Source organism: Atractosteus spatula, chromosome 3 (genome assembly GCF_055471065.1).
Source record: "Atractosteus spatula isolate fAtrSpa1 chromosome 3, fAtrSpa1.hap1, whole genome shotgun sequence".
NCBI classification, from domain to species: domain Eukaryota; kingdom Metazoa; phylum Chordata; class Actinopteri; order Semionotiformes; family Lepisosteidae; genus Atractosteus; species Atractosteus spatula.
The window spans coordinates 58,185,599-58,201,279 of NC_142708.1; the positions used below are offsets into that span (position 1 = coordinate 58,185,599).

At 36.5% G+C, this 15,681-nt stretch overlaps 1 protein-coding gene across 5 annotated transcripts in view; it reads left to right on the forward strand.

Moving 5' to 3' along the window:
• The first annotated feature begins 4,661 nt into the window (after window positions 1-4,661).
• ptpn13 (protein tyrosine phosphatase non-receptor type 13) overlaps window positions 4,662-15,681 on the forward strand; it is an 86,647-nt gene continuing 75,627 nt past the window's right edge. For 4 of the 5 annotated variants that reach the window (XM_088911224.1, XM_088911226.1, XM_088911228.1 and 1 more), the window contains exon 1: window positions 4,662-4,993. The gene's annotated coding sequence lies outside the window, so the exon portion shown is untranslated. The remainder of the gene's footprint in view (window positions 4,994-15,681) is intronic. The other variant, XM_088911225.1, reaches the window with a different exon arrangement.

Genomic DNA, 15,681 nt, shown 5'->3' on the forward strand with positions numbered 1-15,681 from the left:
TCTATCTGGAATCTGTTGCATGTGTCTCCCACCTGTGAAGATCACGTATGTACTGTAGCAAATTTTGAAAAAAGAATCTAATGTTAGCTTTGGGGGTAGGTAATAAAAGTTAATTTACCATTTGTCATATAAATGTTAGTGATTCATAAAGCTCTTTGAGTCAGGCAAAATACAGTTGCTGTGAGACTGGTGGAACATGTACAACCAATACTTAAAAAATACACTCTAGGGCAAGGACATGTTAACAAAGCAAAACAGAAAAATGACAGTACTGCTTCCATTTGCTAGGCACGTTAAATCCACAGGGCTGTAATCAGGAATGTTTTAGTCTTGAGAGGAATAACCAAATAAGAGTACATGGCCAAGGGCTGTCCTATTAAGTGCTAATTAAAAAAAGGCATCTCTGAACACTGCAGCATACAAACATGAAAAAAATAACCTTTAGCTAGACTTGTGAGACATGCTTTTAACTGTGAATGAGTTTACATTTCATATAATTCAGTTACTTGTGTATGTTAGCTTCGCTTGGGTAAATATCAAAGGTGGTTTGCATTACCTTGTGTTTTGCACATACATATAAGAGACAAAGGGCCTGTTTTAATGTCAGACCACACACTGTTAGATTTGGCTCCATAACGCAAAGAATTATTTATGGTATGCCACTTTTCAAATCATCAGTCACATTGTTTTATGGAAAAACAAAGCGTCATTAGTGCAACATTATTACATTTTACGCCATACTGTAAATTGAAATGGAACGCTATTCAGGAATCTAGGCAGAAAAGTTTCTTTTAATGGAGTTGAATATTTTGTGAATACATTGCAACGCATAATACATTCTACTGTTACAAAAAGGAAATATTTTACACTAAGACTGTATTGTGTTTATTTCAGGGTACTGCTCAAGCATTACATTTTAACTTGGAAGCTTACATATTTTTAAGTGTAGCTTTTCCACAGTGTTTTCTGTGTAGGTTTTTTATAATGTTGAAAGATTTCAAAGCTTAATAACTCAAAAGTATAGTGGTTTTCTTGCAGTTACTAGCATTTCAGCAACTGTTTTTTTAAAATTATAAAGACCTCCACATGTATGCATTGCACAACATTTAGTTTCATTGAGAAAAAATAGATAAACTTAACATTGTAATTCATATTTGTAAAACACCAATCTCTCTTTTATCTCTGTGTTTTAGTGTTTGAAAAATAAATCACTTATTTTTCATGCTTAAAGTTTCCATGTTTCATTTATCCCCCTGCCAAACAGTCCAGAAACCAGACGTTTCTGGACTAAGGAAAGGAAGTGCAATATTAGCCAGAGTTGTAGTTGTGTGGGCATACTGACAAGCCTTTTCCTGACCTGTTATAGCATACAGAATAAGTTAAAAGTCTGCAACTTTGCAAATATTTGTCCATGATTTGATTTATGTGGACAAATATCATTTTTTTCAAGAGAATGACTACAAGCTCACTTCTAAAATCATGTACTGAATGACATGGTTGATTCTATTAGTTACGTGAACTCAGTGATTTAAGACTCCTACTGTATGCAATAATGTTAAGATTAAAGTGAACACTGAAGTCATAAGACTGTATAATATCTGTATCTGTTTAACAATTGAGTCTTATAGGTGCAAAGCTCCTAAGATAATTTTTTTTCCCTTGACAGGTAAATGTTAACATGTTCTTTCATCTAAAAAAATCAGATTGCATAGACTTGTATTTGTTAGAAATGATACTTCTAATGTTCTGATGTTACAACTACACATAAGACTTAGACGTAGTAGTCGACAAACTCATCTCCTTGTTTCATTGTATTTGTTGTCTGCTAATTTTAGAATTCTTCTTAAAATTGTATTACTGACATAAAGCTTTATCATCTTATTTTCATAGTGCTGTGTACTTTGTTCTTGTTGGCTTACCAAAGGACTCAGAGCTGACTTTATGAAATCCTGTACCATATTGCTTTCAGGACTTGAGTCAGTTCATGTTTTTTTAAAAAAAACAAACAAACACTTTTTACTTTCACTTTTTGATTTGGAGTTTTGGGTAAAAAGTAAAAGTCCCAGCATCTAATGTTGATCACAAATATATTGTTGGGCTAATAATTGAAAATAAATAAACAATGAAATGTCCTAATCTGTCAAGTAAATTTCATATGTGTGATGATCCTGACATTAACTCATCCATGACTCATCCATGTGGGGCACAGACTGTGACAGTTTAAAGTCATGAGTGACAAAAGATTGTGCAGGGGATGAAACCCTAAGTACAAAATACCCTCACTCCCCATCCCAATGGTTCTAAGTTAATACAACTAAGAAGACTGTAACACCAAAAAGAGCAATCGCATAGGCTTTATTAGTTTTAAATAACTGGACAGTTCAAAAAAGCTGATACTGACTGGAAGACAGCGTCCCATTTTTTTTTGGCTTACTGTTATATTAGATTAATATTTCATTTAAAATAGATATGTGTCTGTATCTTTATTTCTAAAATATAGTAGCCTGCATGCTCAAATATACCATTATCCCAACATAACCACCTCCCTGTTGTGTCCTGTATGCTCACATCAGGATAATATTATAACATCAGGATAATGTTATAATACAAAATAGAACTACGCATAAATGCTATTGTTAGACAAAAACCTTTCAAAATAGACCACAACATTATATATACTTTTATTAATCATTTATAACATTGTCTGGATCTGTGGACCTATAATTAGGGGAGTCCATTTCTGGTCCTTAAGGATGACTGTCCAGTAGGTTTTGTAGATCTCTTTAGATTCCCAGCTTCATAAGAACAAAGACAGGCTTAAACTTGTCAAATTACACAAATAATAAGTTGAATTAGGTAATTAAAGGCTCAGCTGGAAAGAAACAAAGAAAGAAACACTCTGGCCCTTCAGGACTGGAGTTGTACACTCCAGACCTGTAAGTATTGTACCACATCAGTGCTTATTGGTACAGTACTTGTCTTAATTAAACATCAAGCATTTTCCTGTCTTTTATTCTTTGTGTCTATACCACAATACTAAATAAAACACACAGGCAAGGAATACTACAGAAGGAATCATACTTGCTGCTCTCTGACCTTTATATTAAGTTGCTGACAGTTGTTACTTTATATTTTGGGATGAAGGGATGTAGGACGCCCAGAGACATGATTTTCATTTTCATTCTAAACTGGTGTGGCAGAACGCAATAGAGCAGCTATTTCTGATACCCAAAGCAGAGGTTAAGAGACCTGCAGGGATCAGTAGAGAACTACAGGAAGAAATATGGAAAACCTGAAGTTTGTGGTTCACCTCTCCAGTCCTCGAGAGCCAGAATCTAGCAGGTTGTCTACATCTCCATTAAATTATAAACAGCTACTGACCTATAGGTAGTAATTTGGTCTGATTAATATAATCCTTATCTCAATCAGCTCATTAACAGCAAAGGTGGGATGAAAACCCGGTAAATCATCCCTCCAGGGCCTGTGTTGTGCACCACATGAAAATGCAGTCCTAATATTTTCCTTTCTTTTGGACACTTCTGAATGGAAAATATAATATTGTTTCCAATACATTCAATTATTTTCTTTCGCATGTGTGACAATACTGGGTTTTAGTTTAGATATCACTTGTCAGTTCAAATTAGAAATTTCACGTTCGGATTCACTCCTGGAACGTTTTCGTCATAGAAGGACAGAGATGATCACTCCACATTTTTAAATATTGGTTAGCATGTACACCACTGTTGCTCACACAATATGGGAATATGCATAGTTTAACCAAATTTAACCACAGGGCAAAATCCCACATCCCATTTTAAGAAAAACAATCCTTCTGGCTGTTTGTGATGCGTAACGGGAGATTAATATTACGGTAAACTCCCTCCTCAAAAATTCAAATGTATAACGTTGCCAGAAAGTGTTTTGTCTTAGTTCCCATAAAACAGTTTTAATGACCGCGTTTTTTTTTTATTCAAAGCCCAGCGACACTGTTAAAATGTATTTCATCGCGTCACGCAAATTCATAGACGTTTTTAAAATAAAAAAGTTCAACTCGACGGTGAGGAAACTTTGTTAAAAGAAGACAAAGCGTTTCAAAGGTTTATTAAAACAAAAGACTGTTTACTAACAATGCCTACAGTTCATAAATAAAACATACAAATGTGGTGCTTCGCCGATCTTACCACAAACATTTGTTGCCCCAGTGTCAAAGAATTGAGCCAAATATTTCTTATAAAATGTATTCAAAGGTGTTTGCGTTACAGGCTAGAGAGCCACGTACTTTAATTGTTTAAATAAACAAGAGTGATAAAGTGTAACAGGAAAAAAATCCTCAACCCACCATCATAGTCAATTCCTTGGAAGCTGACTTTCAGGTTTAAGATATACCGCACTTCTCTACGCAAACTTGCATCCAAAGCTTTCACTGCTGTGCTTAATTGTTACAATCGGCGACGAAAACCCTGAATTATGCAACTTTTAATTCGCTACAGAACAGTGGAATATTTGAAAAGTGACACAACTTTCCGTCGTATTTTCCTCCCAGTCGAAGGTTTCTATAGAAACGCCTCTTTGGTTGCTTATGTGACTGCTCCTGCTTACGGCGCTGAGCCAATGAACTGTGGGATCTGGGTGTCTGGTTACTCCCAGACTGAGGCTGGCGAAGGAGAGAATGTTTGCCTGCAACAATGGTTACTATCTAACAAACTGGAAACACATATTATTTTCTACTAAGGCCTGAAAAAGAAAGAAATAGGACATTCTGCAATAGAGTATTTGTATTTTTTCTGTGAATGCTTTTCGGAATATTACACCTTAAAAGGTCTTGGAAATCTATTTTGAAATAAACCTGTTGCAGATTCGACAGCCCTGTTTCTCCCATTTCACGATGTTCTATTGTGGAAGTGATGCGCTGTGTCTCATCAGTTCGGGATAGTTGTAGCTGGAGTTATTGCAGTATTGTAGCTCGATCGGGACTGCCGAGAACTCAATAGAGGTACGTTGCCTATGATTGACGTTTGTCTTATATCAGAAGTGCGGAGGGGGGAAAAGTTATGGTGTTGTTTACATGGCTAGCATAAAATATGAAGGCAGTGAAAGGTATAAAGGCAGAATTTCAATAAATTCTCAAAGGTCACGTTTTGCACTACATTATTTAAACTGTGTTTCTTTTATTAACAGTTTTCTCAAGGGTGAAACTCCTTGAACTATGTAGAGTGGAATGTTTTTAATGTCGAATTAACTAATTAGTACGGTATGTTCCTACTCGTAGACTGATCGCAAAATGCAGAGTTTGCACAGTTATTCTTATGATTAACATGACTGCTTTAGTTAATATCTGTGGTGTTTTATGTTTTTTTTTCTAGAAATATTTACGGGGAAATATATTGTTCAAGTTAACTGCCCTATATACACGTAGTGTTGTTTAACTGTGGTGGATTTCTATACACGCGTATTCTTAACCTACCTGTATGGTTGCAGAAGAAAGTATACCGAAAAAAATTCTTTTAAATCAGTCTTTAGTAGTTTGTATGTAAATGGTAAATTCCTTAACTTTGAAGTTGGCGCAAAGGGTCTTCCTTCTACCTCTGTATGCTTTGACCACATGTACGTGGATTCAGTTGATAATACTAAATGAAGAGTTATAAAAGGACACTAATCTATAACACCCCACCCCACCAGAATGTTAACATTTAACTCGCTTAACATACGTATAGGTTGCTTGGGGAACCTAACCAACACTGAAGCTTCTTGTAAATAGTGTGGTAAATGTGTTTATGGCAGTAATCAGGGTCTGACACAATAGAAACGTCGATCAAAATGAAATATGAGAGTGGAATGACGTTTTGCCAATTTAAAGATTTTTTGCACTTATGCTGTGTCTGTGAAGAGCGATAGTTTGTAACTTTGTTGCAAACTGAGTTGATTGTCACTAAAATTACGCAGCTGTTGCTGTGCGCTTGTCTAATGATTTTGGTCCCACACCAAGAGCACCACGCAGCACTCTAGAATATAAGACATATAGCTTTAAGAAGCTATAAAAACTGTTGTTGAAAAGAACCAGCCAGCACAGAAATACCAAGCTTTTGGCAGAGGTGCAGGCACGGATTTTACTGTGATTGATGTAAGTGGAAATCTCTGCCGTTATGGCGCGGTAAATCACCAAACTATTTCTTTTGACGTTTTGGAATTGCCGAACAAAAGTTTTCCTGAAAAAAATATGGTGCTTAGCTGGAGCAGTGCTTCGAAATTTGTTTGTAAGCGTTTACTTATTTGATAAGACAAAAGTGGTTGTTTCTAAACAAGAAAGCAACTTGTTTGATCAATGCAGAAAACAAAAGGATTTGTGTTGTGCTCATCAAACCGCAGCAGCTTATTTTCGGTTTAACTTAAGTGTCCAAACAACACCTATTCGTTGGTCATAAACATAAGGTATCCAATAGCTCAGCACCTTTTTTTTGCAGAGTAACCTTCAATCATGGCAAGTAAATGATTCCTCTCTCTAAATGATTGTAGCAGATGTCTGCTTAGTATCACTTTTTGCCAGATTGGCTCACAATCTTTGTTCTTTTATATGGTATTTCCTCTGTCAAGCGGTATGAGAGAATTTAAAAATTTGAAACCAAAATAATGTAGGTTTGTACTGTTGCTTTCCCGATTAGGTTGCGGCGTTTCTTCCATTGCAGAATGACCAGATCCCGCTATTACAAGTACGTGCATTTAAACATGCGCTATGTTTTGGTCTCAGTTAAAAATATATAGTTTTGCAGTAGACGTTTTGTGAAGTTTAAAACACCTTAGGTTACACCTTCGTAATCGTAACCTAATTAACCACCATAGTGGAATCTTCACTGCTTTATTGAGGAAAGTAAAGGTGAATGTAATAAACTAAGCAGCAAGTTATACCATGGTGTGTTATCTTCCATGTAATAGATCCATACTGTACGTGCAGCAGTATACAGTATAGTGTTCCAAATACCACGTGGACTACACGCTTATCACCTGTTTAATTTGTATACATTTATGTATTTAATTTAAATACAAGTTTTGTTTTTAAATACCCAGTAAAATACAATGTTGATCTACTCACTGATGTCACTAATAACTTTTGATTTGATCATAATTACTCTGTTACAAGATATGAGCATTCCTGGGCGTAATTTTCTTTGTACCTTAAGCACGTGTTGTTTTTTAATACACATTTCCCCCCCTTGTTAAAACAACCTTGTGATCACTATTAATAATAAAAATGCCCATTAAAAGCATGTAAAGACAGAATTGGATGACCTGTGAACTGATAAGAAGCAGAGAAAAGCCTTTTTTCTTTCATATTTTTTTTCCTTTTTGAATGTGATACTAACAGATTCTCACTCTTTTAAAACAGAGTGATCCCAACAATTTTGCTAATCACTCCATATTTCATGCATGATTACCTAAAACGCTGTAGCTTCTGGTAGAGATTTAGGGCAGAGCTTTGACCTAGTGCCAGCTGGTTTTCCATATGCACCAGAAATACAGGCCTAATTCTGCTCTCGTCTTGCTTCACTGGACTTCACTGATGAGGTCTCCAGGATTTGTTTTCCCAGGCACTTGTAGGAATAGACATCATCATAATGTGTGCCAGTGAAAGATATTAAAATCAATGGCTCCCAGCATTAAACACATACACCTGATCTTGCAGCCCACATATTGTGCAGAATGATTTTCAAAGGTTTTTGCCAGGGAACTAGATATGCTCCTCATTTTTGCATCTTGCTTTCTGCAGAATTTTAAAAATGCAAATCAGGAGACTGGCGTGGAAGAGTGAAATTTAGTATAATTTAAAGTTAAAGAGGTCAAATGTTGCACTCTATGAAAAAGCTTAGCACAATATATTTTTCCACCCATTTTGTGCATATGATGTTATCAGAAACATGGTAGTTTCTTTGTTTCCTCTAAAGCAATACAAAGGGTTATGCGTCTCTTTAACTGCACAGTCAGCCTGTTACCAATCACTGTGGAATTCATATAGTTCAGTGGAGGTTTCTTTTTGACATTTACCAGCATCATACTGGCTCTTAATGTACTACAGTTCATTGTTTATTCACTTTCGACACGCCTGTCTAGAGAATGTAGTCTGAACCCACCTGTTGCCTTCTTCTTTGAACTTGTTATATTAGTTATATTGTGGGCTTACATGACATAGATGACCTTTTTAATCTTGACAGCCTTATTATGCTGTACCAACTCTCTGTAAATTGTTATTTTATAAAGATTTTTAACTGAGAAGATGTCCTTGGCAGCAGAGGACATAGTCTGTAAGCACCTGCTCAAATCCACATACTGATTTAGGCCCTTGCATCAATAAAACTGCACTGTTTGGCCTAAATGTGTTGCAAATGGGTGCAAGGGGGGAAATATCTTTAATTTCTGGTAAAGATTAATCACTGCTGTTTGTTGCTTTTGTTGAAACAAAATTGTTGCTTCTTGCATGTTAGATTAGAACTTGGTTTAATATCAAAGAATTGCAGCAAAATATGGTAAATTAGTGTCGCTTTATCACCCTTAAAATGTGCAGATCCCTAATTTGTGATTTTACAAGAGGTGATAGTAAACTTTGTTCTACAGACATAAATAAGATAAAAGGCTGATTTTGTTTAAGCAGAATTCATTAATAAGTGTGATAACACTACTGTATACACCAATGGAATGGTTTGGTAGTGTATAATTGTGGATTAGGGTATAAAAAAAGATTTGTTCCACTCCTTAGAATCTAATTTATGGCTATTTATTATGAAAAAGAGAGGCATTCAAGTGTTGATTTGCATTAAAACTGTCTGGCGTTCTGATGTTTCTTTTTTTTAATGCAGGTTGATAGTTCAGTTATGACCCTCCCTTCATGGGTCTTCACGTACTGTACATAGGGAATGCGAATTTACAAAGCTGTGCCAAGAGCAGTTGACTGATGAGTCAGAAGTCATTTTGGCATAACTCTGTTACTTCATGAAGTGCTGTATTGTTTCATTAGTTATTTTAGAGTATCCTGGATATAATTTCTAATCTAAAACTACAGTGAATTACAGGGGGATCTGATGCCTAGGTCAGCTAAGGACCCTCCAAAAAGCTGTTTGATACTGGTGGAGCATTGTAAGATTTGATTTATTTTGGATACAGTCTTATAGTGCTGTTAAAATCTGTCTAAAAGGTCAACTCAAGAGTGAGTTGCATGCTGAAACATATGTAGAGCCTAGGCCTCCAAACCTAGTTTAAAAGAGTAGCGCCCTAGTCCACGTAATTAGAAAGTACCTCAATGGTTGGGCTCAGGTCATTTGTATGACATTGATCAAATAATCTTGCAGTTTTTTTTTCAGTATTGGGAACTGTGGTCTTTGAGGGCTGAAGGACATTGATTTTGTTCCACTTGTAACAAAAATGCTTAACTGGTCCCAGTTAAATAATGAAATTATCTTTATAAAGGGATGGTGTAAAGGTTTGCTATGAAACCTGGATTGGAGTTCTCTGAAACCAGGGCCAGAGACCCCCTAACTGTGCAGTAATGCTCAAACAGGAAGGCCTAAACTGAATTAGGTATTTTGTGTCTGCATTACCTCTATGTAGGATGCAAAAAGGAGTCCCCTCATTTCTGAAATACACTACACTAAAAAGTGTAAAAGTATTAACTTAAGCTTATTATATTGTTAGCTAAATGCAGCTGGTTAAACAAATGGACAACTATAAACTGAACTAATATCAGAATTTGTTGTATTTTATGTTAATTTTGATAGCACAGATTAAAAAGTCAAATACTCTGTGATATATGTGGCATTTCTTAACCTTTATTATTAGCAATATGGGATACATTTTAAGTTGTTCGGGTTTACTTGTAGAAATATTTTTTACATTTCTTTTCTTTTTTGCATGAACTTAGGAACATGCCATGCATAGACCCTCTACTCCCTCACACTATCTTAAGAGTCTTCTCATGAAACATTTACCAGAGTTTATCAACAAATGGGTTTTCTCTTCCTGCTCCTGACAGCCTCTGTGAGGATAGCATTGAGACAAATGACTCCTTTTCTGAATGACATGGCGATTGCAATGGGAAAAGCAAGTGTCATTGGTGAGAACAAGGTTTAGTGAAGCCAGGACGTACTGTACATGTCACAGTCCCCATAGCAACTGCCCAATTAGAAAGAATGGGCAGCTGGGGTTAATGACAATGAGTGCTGATGTTGCAGTCGTCAGCTAAGTCTGTTTGGACTATAGGAAGAAATGCTGTAAAATGTAAAAAGGGCCTCTATCAGCCTCTATCTGCTAGGAAACTAAATCCAAGAGTTTTGGAAAAAAACATTATGGTATTAAAGACTGCAGAAGTAAAAACTCTTACCCAGACTTAGAAATGTCCTGGGGAATATATGTTAAAATAAACATGGATTCGATTACATAAGAAAATATAAAGACAAAATTAAATGATCCTTGTAAGTAATGTTTATTTCTTATTAGTGAAAGTCTCTACAGAAACTGTTGTTTAGAGAGAGCTCCAACAGTCTGTTTAAATGCTGACACAACACAATTGATACTGTATGGTTTCTTTTCAGTTGAATGTAGTAGGGAAGTACTGTATATCTTCAGTGATTTAGGTGAAATGATTGCAAACGCAAACAATGGAAAAAAGCATAGGTATTCTGTTGTTGTGGGTGAATTGCCAATATCAAGGACTGATCATAGACATGTTTGAAATATTGACTAACCTGTGTTGCTTTCAGGTAAAATATACCAGCTGTTTGTCTGGAGCATGGGTTGTGCTCTATACTCCACCCTTCACTTGTTCAGGTCTCTGTTTTTCAAATTGCTGGCTGTTACCAGGCTTGTGAATGGGGGTGGGTGGGGGGCTGGGGGCATGAGAGTTTAAGTGCTTTTGTGGTTGGGTGGGGTTTGAATTGGACAGACCACCCGTGACTTACTGTGCAGCAGTGCACTCTGTGACTTGTGTGGCTGCAGTGGGCTCAGTGTTGACTGTGGAAAAGTCTCTTCTTCCTGCAATACTAACTGCTGCAGGGACTGCAGGTCATAAAGCATGCTGATAATGCAGGGGGCCTCTGAAAGTATACATTTCTGTTGCGTGGCAAGCTGAGGAATCCCCAGTTGACTTTGAGCTCATCCAAGCATGGCAATACTCAGCTAGCTGTGCACTGGCCCTTGGGCAAAGTGGTACACCCCAGATTCCGACCAGAATTCTCCATTACCTTAATCCTAGCTTTTCATTTGGGAATGACACCAAGTTAGTGATGCTTTTGATTAGAAGCACTGCGTTAAACAATCACAGAGTTTATCCCTCCCCCTCTATGCTGATTTCTTTGTGATAGGTGAGGCAGTAGCTATTTTAAGTAGGCGAAATGAACTCTTTTGCCTCACCCTGCAGCTCTGACAGATGTAAGAATATATTTTGAAGACTGTGGACATTGCCCGAGGAGCAAACCTGTGAGAACACAATTGTGAAGCTTTTTGTGTTTTGTTGTGCTTTAATAGCGTATATAAAGAACTCAAATTGCTTTGGTGTTTCTATAGACTCGACTGAAAAACATTTTGATTGTGAACTTGATGAAATTTCTTCCATTCAGATGGGATTCTTCCAAGAAATGTGTTACCAATGTTGCATGTTCCCTCCATATTTTGATTTTTTTTTTTAGGCATTTTAAAGATTTCAGTTGAATTTGGCACACTACTCTGCCTTCTAATTCCTTGAGTTTTGTTTTAGGTTTTCATTTTGTTTGGAGAAACTAAGCATCTGCCAATAAAAACAGGTAAAAATGTTGAATTCCTACTTTATTTCTGGAAAGTGTATGCTTACTAAATGGTTGTAAATTATACTTTGGATGAAAAATGTGCTGGTGTTCAAATTGTAGTACAGTACATGCTGTTGAGCTGACCATAGTCTAAGAACAAGGACATTCCAGACTAGTTCCCTGCTGTAGAGACAAGCAAGAAACCCCACAGAAAGCATCTTTAAGGTCATCCTTAAATTATGTCTGTGAGTCATTTCCTGTACTTTGTATTGTGGTCATCATTGTAAACTTGGATTCCCAAAGCTGCAGTTACCAATGCTTACCATTCACAAATAATTTGATACTTCCACTTACTTTCAAATTTTTATTCTTGTGCTTGATGAATGGAGTGGTAAATTTATTATGGCACTGGTCCCAGAGAGTCATTGTCCTGAAGGTTTTATAGGCAGCTTAAATAGTCAGTGATCAGAGGTAAAGAAAGCAGGTTAGTGTTACAGCAAATTAGAAGTAACTGTTTTATTTGACCCAGTGAGAACAAACACTGTGCTTCTCCAGGACTTGTGCTGGACAGTTATATACCATGGTGGAAGGTTTCATTTGATCCTCCTTGTTCTACCTTGTTGAGCAAAATTATTTTCACAAGTCCTCAAACTAGGCCTAGTTTAATTACATTTTTAACTCTAAATAAGCTGAATCTCCTCTTTGAACAACAACATTAATACCAGCCTCAGTAGTTTGGTGTGATCCAACCCCTGTTGTTTTTCCAACATAGGCTCTTTTGTTCTTCTGACTCTGCATTTTCAGTTGAATACGGATGTATTTAGGTAGTTCTCTTTTTGGCTTAGTGAACACGAATCCCTTAATTCCTATGCTTCCTACATGGGGCTTGAATCAAACACTAGGGCATTAGGGCTTGTGGCAGTATGGCAGCCCATCAGACATTATGGCCTAAACCTGCTGGCTTCATTCTTTTGATAAATTGCTGTGACATTTTCAGTATTTTGAGTTTTGGCCAAGCTCAAGGATTAGGTTGAAATTCAAATAAACAAGTATGATTAGCCATGCTAATATTTTACTAGGAAGCTTGATTCTAACATTGTAAGAATTTTACTGCAGGTCTTAATGAAGTGAGGATTACTTGTCCTATTGTAGTTCATCAAATATATTTATATAATTTTAAGCAGAAAATGTGAATTTGGGGTGAATAACACATTTCTGTGTTTGGCATATAAGGGAGTTTGGTGGGCTGTGGTCAGACTGTGAGGTTTCTTCGTTGCCAGGTGGGTCTGTGCTCGGTCACCACTAGATGTGGGTGATCTTGTAGGCTTTGTCAGATATGAAGAAGGAAGCAAGGTGGTTTGTGTTGGGCTAACCTTGCCCCCCACTTGACTGGTGTGAGGCTTTGTTTAACTATTGATGAATTTATAACAAATGAAGATTGATTATGTACTTTTAATCACAATCGTAAAAGATGCCCTGGCAGTGAGTGAGTAATAGAAATAGTCTAGCCACATCAGTGGACCAAGTAAAAAAAAAAATCCATGCTGAAAAAGTAGAAAGCCAGGATAGGGATATTATAAATGTTACCTGTTCTTTCTGCTTTCAACATGGAATAGTCTTTGTATTCCTTTTAAAGCCAGTGTATGCTGCTGATGCATTGCTAAAAAGTGTGCTGCTACTTTTTATTGCAGCTTTAAATTCCACGTTTTATTGAAAGACTGATCCAAGTTGGTCTGTGTGAGCCTTTTGTGGAATATTAACTACTTAAATACACAGCAATCAGGTCTTGTGCAAAGTCCAAAATTTAAATTGGATATGTGGAATTCCACATATCCAAACTTATGAGCTCTTTATAGTAATCTGTATGTTCTTGTTGACTTGTGAACTTGTGAATATCAATTTCATGGTCCCACACTAAATTGGTGTTTAAAGAACAAAGAATCCATTTCCTGGAAATTTGCTGACATTGTGACCTATTTTTCTGATGTACAAAATCTTTATCACTAATGGCTGTATAATTCGCAAAAAAGCAGCAACTGATTTGAACACTAGATGGACTGTGATATTTTTTTGCCTCCTTTCCCCGGTGTTTGCTGGACTGCTGAACAGAAAGATCACATCAAGTTATCAAGTGACATCCTATTGCAACCTTGAAGGTTGAGTTCATGAAGGTCATGTGTTTAACACTGGCCGGGAGCAGCAATGCAAATTTGTACCATGACAAAAGTCTCATAGAGATATTATGTATCACTTGAGGCTGGAAAGCTATGTATGGCTTTTAGCTTCAGTGATAAGGTAACATCATAACTATATACTGATAATACAGCCTCACTGTTATGTAAAATAAAATGTCTGATATTTGCATCTCGCTGTTGCCATTTGTGAGAAGATTAAAGTATTCCTATATTGTTGCTTTTCAAACTAGATGGTAGGAATTTGCTTCCTAATGTTAAGGCACAGTAACCCCTTTCATTATCACGTGTCAAGATAAAAACAAACTCAAGGCACAAGCTGTAGTTGATACCACAAATTAATATGCAGTTTGTGATTTTCGATTAATACATGGTTCTATTAGTGTTTGCCGTTATAACTATGTATCATTATTCAAACATCTTGACACCTCCCTCTGAGATATCAGTTGAAAAGCAAAACTACTTACTGCATTCTACATCTACTTTACTATAGCATTTACAAGTGTTTTACCTCTGTATAGATCTTGTCTGTATAGAAGGATTTATGTTATTGTCCTTGTTGCTGGCCAGGAATGTTATGGGTCTTGATTGTTCTCCCCTATGCACATCATCCTGGTTTGGCCTGTGATGGATAGGCTGTCCAGGAAATGGCCAGGAAAACAAACCAAGTGCAAATTCCTTTACAGTGTGACCGTGGGGCTCTCTTATTTGGCTGATAACCCTTGATTTCAGAGTTCTTATAAGAACAGTGTGAGGAAACATGGACAGCCTTTGTTTTCAGTTGTGTATAAGATTTTTTTAAAACCCTCGTTTTGGGTTTTAAAAGATTTTAGATCATTGAGATTCCCTAAAACACACCAGAATACAGTGGTTTCAAAGCCAGGCTAGTTGGTTGCGTCAATACTTGTTGTAGGAATGAGCTTCTCCAAAAGTTAAAAGTAAATCAATTCCATTTTGAGGAGGATGTATTTGTAGATTTGACTTATTGCTGTCTTCTCATTTGTTTTTGTATTGTTTAATTTGTTACTGCACTTATTATTTCAGTGCTTATCTACTGTTATTGTGGTGTTAATTTTTTTGCTTTAGTGAAGCACACATACTGTCCAGCATAGTAAGTGGGAATTCACTCTTTTTTTGCAAACTTAAATATCGAATTGAGAGGCTGTGTGGGATCATTGGAGATCCCTTATAAGAAAACGGCATTAAAAATCATCTTGCTATTACCTTTGGAAAATCTCTGAGAATATCTCTTCCTTTGGTGATCCATAAGGTCCCTTGCTGCGTGATATTCTATTTGTGTTGGTTGCTGCTTTCCTTCAAATACTGAATTTATTAATCAAGGTCAACTTGGCTAGCTCCTTGTTATGTGAAGGACCTATGTTCAAGTAGAATCAGCTCTGCTAGTTGGACTGTAATTGATTTCTAAATTGATTTCACAGGTCTCGTACAGTGATGAATCTGGTCATTTCAGGAATGGCAAGTGTTTAAATGATTTATATATACAAATACGCACCAGTTGTTTTGGGAACAATGCATTGTAATGGGCGCTGTCTTCATTGTTTTGCGATGAAAAATGAATATAAGAAATTTTTGAACAAGAGGAAGCCATTCGGCCCATCTTGCCTGTGTGGTAGTTACTAGCTTATTAATCCAAAGATTTTCTACAGCCATTTCTTGAAAAAGGCCAGGGTATCGGACTTCCACATGCCTGGGAAGCTTGTTCTGTC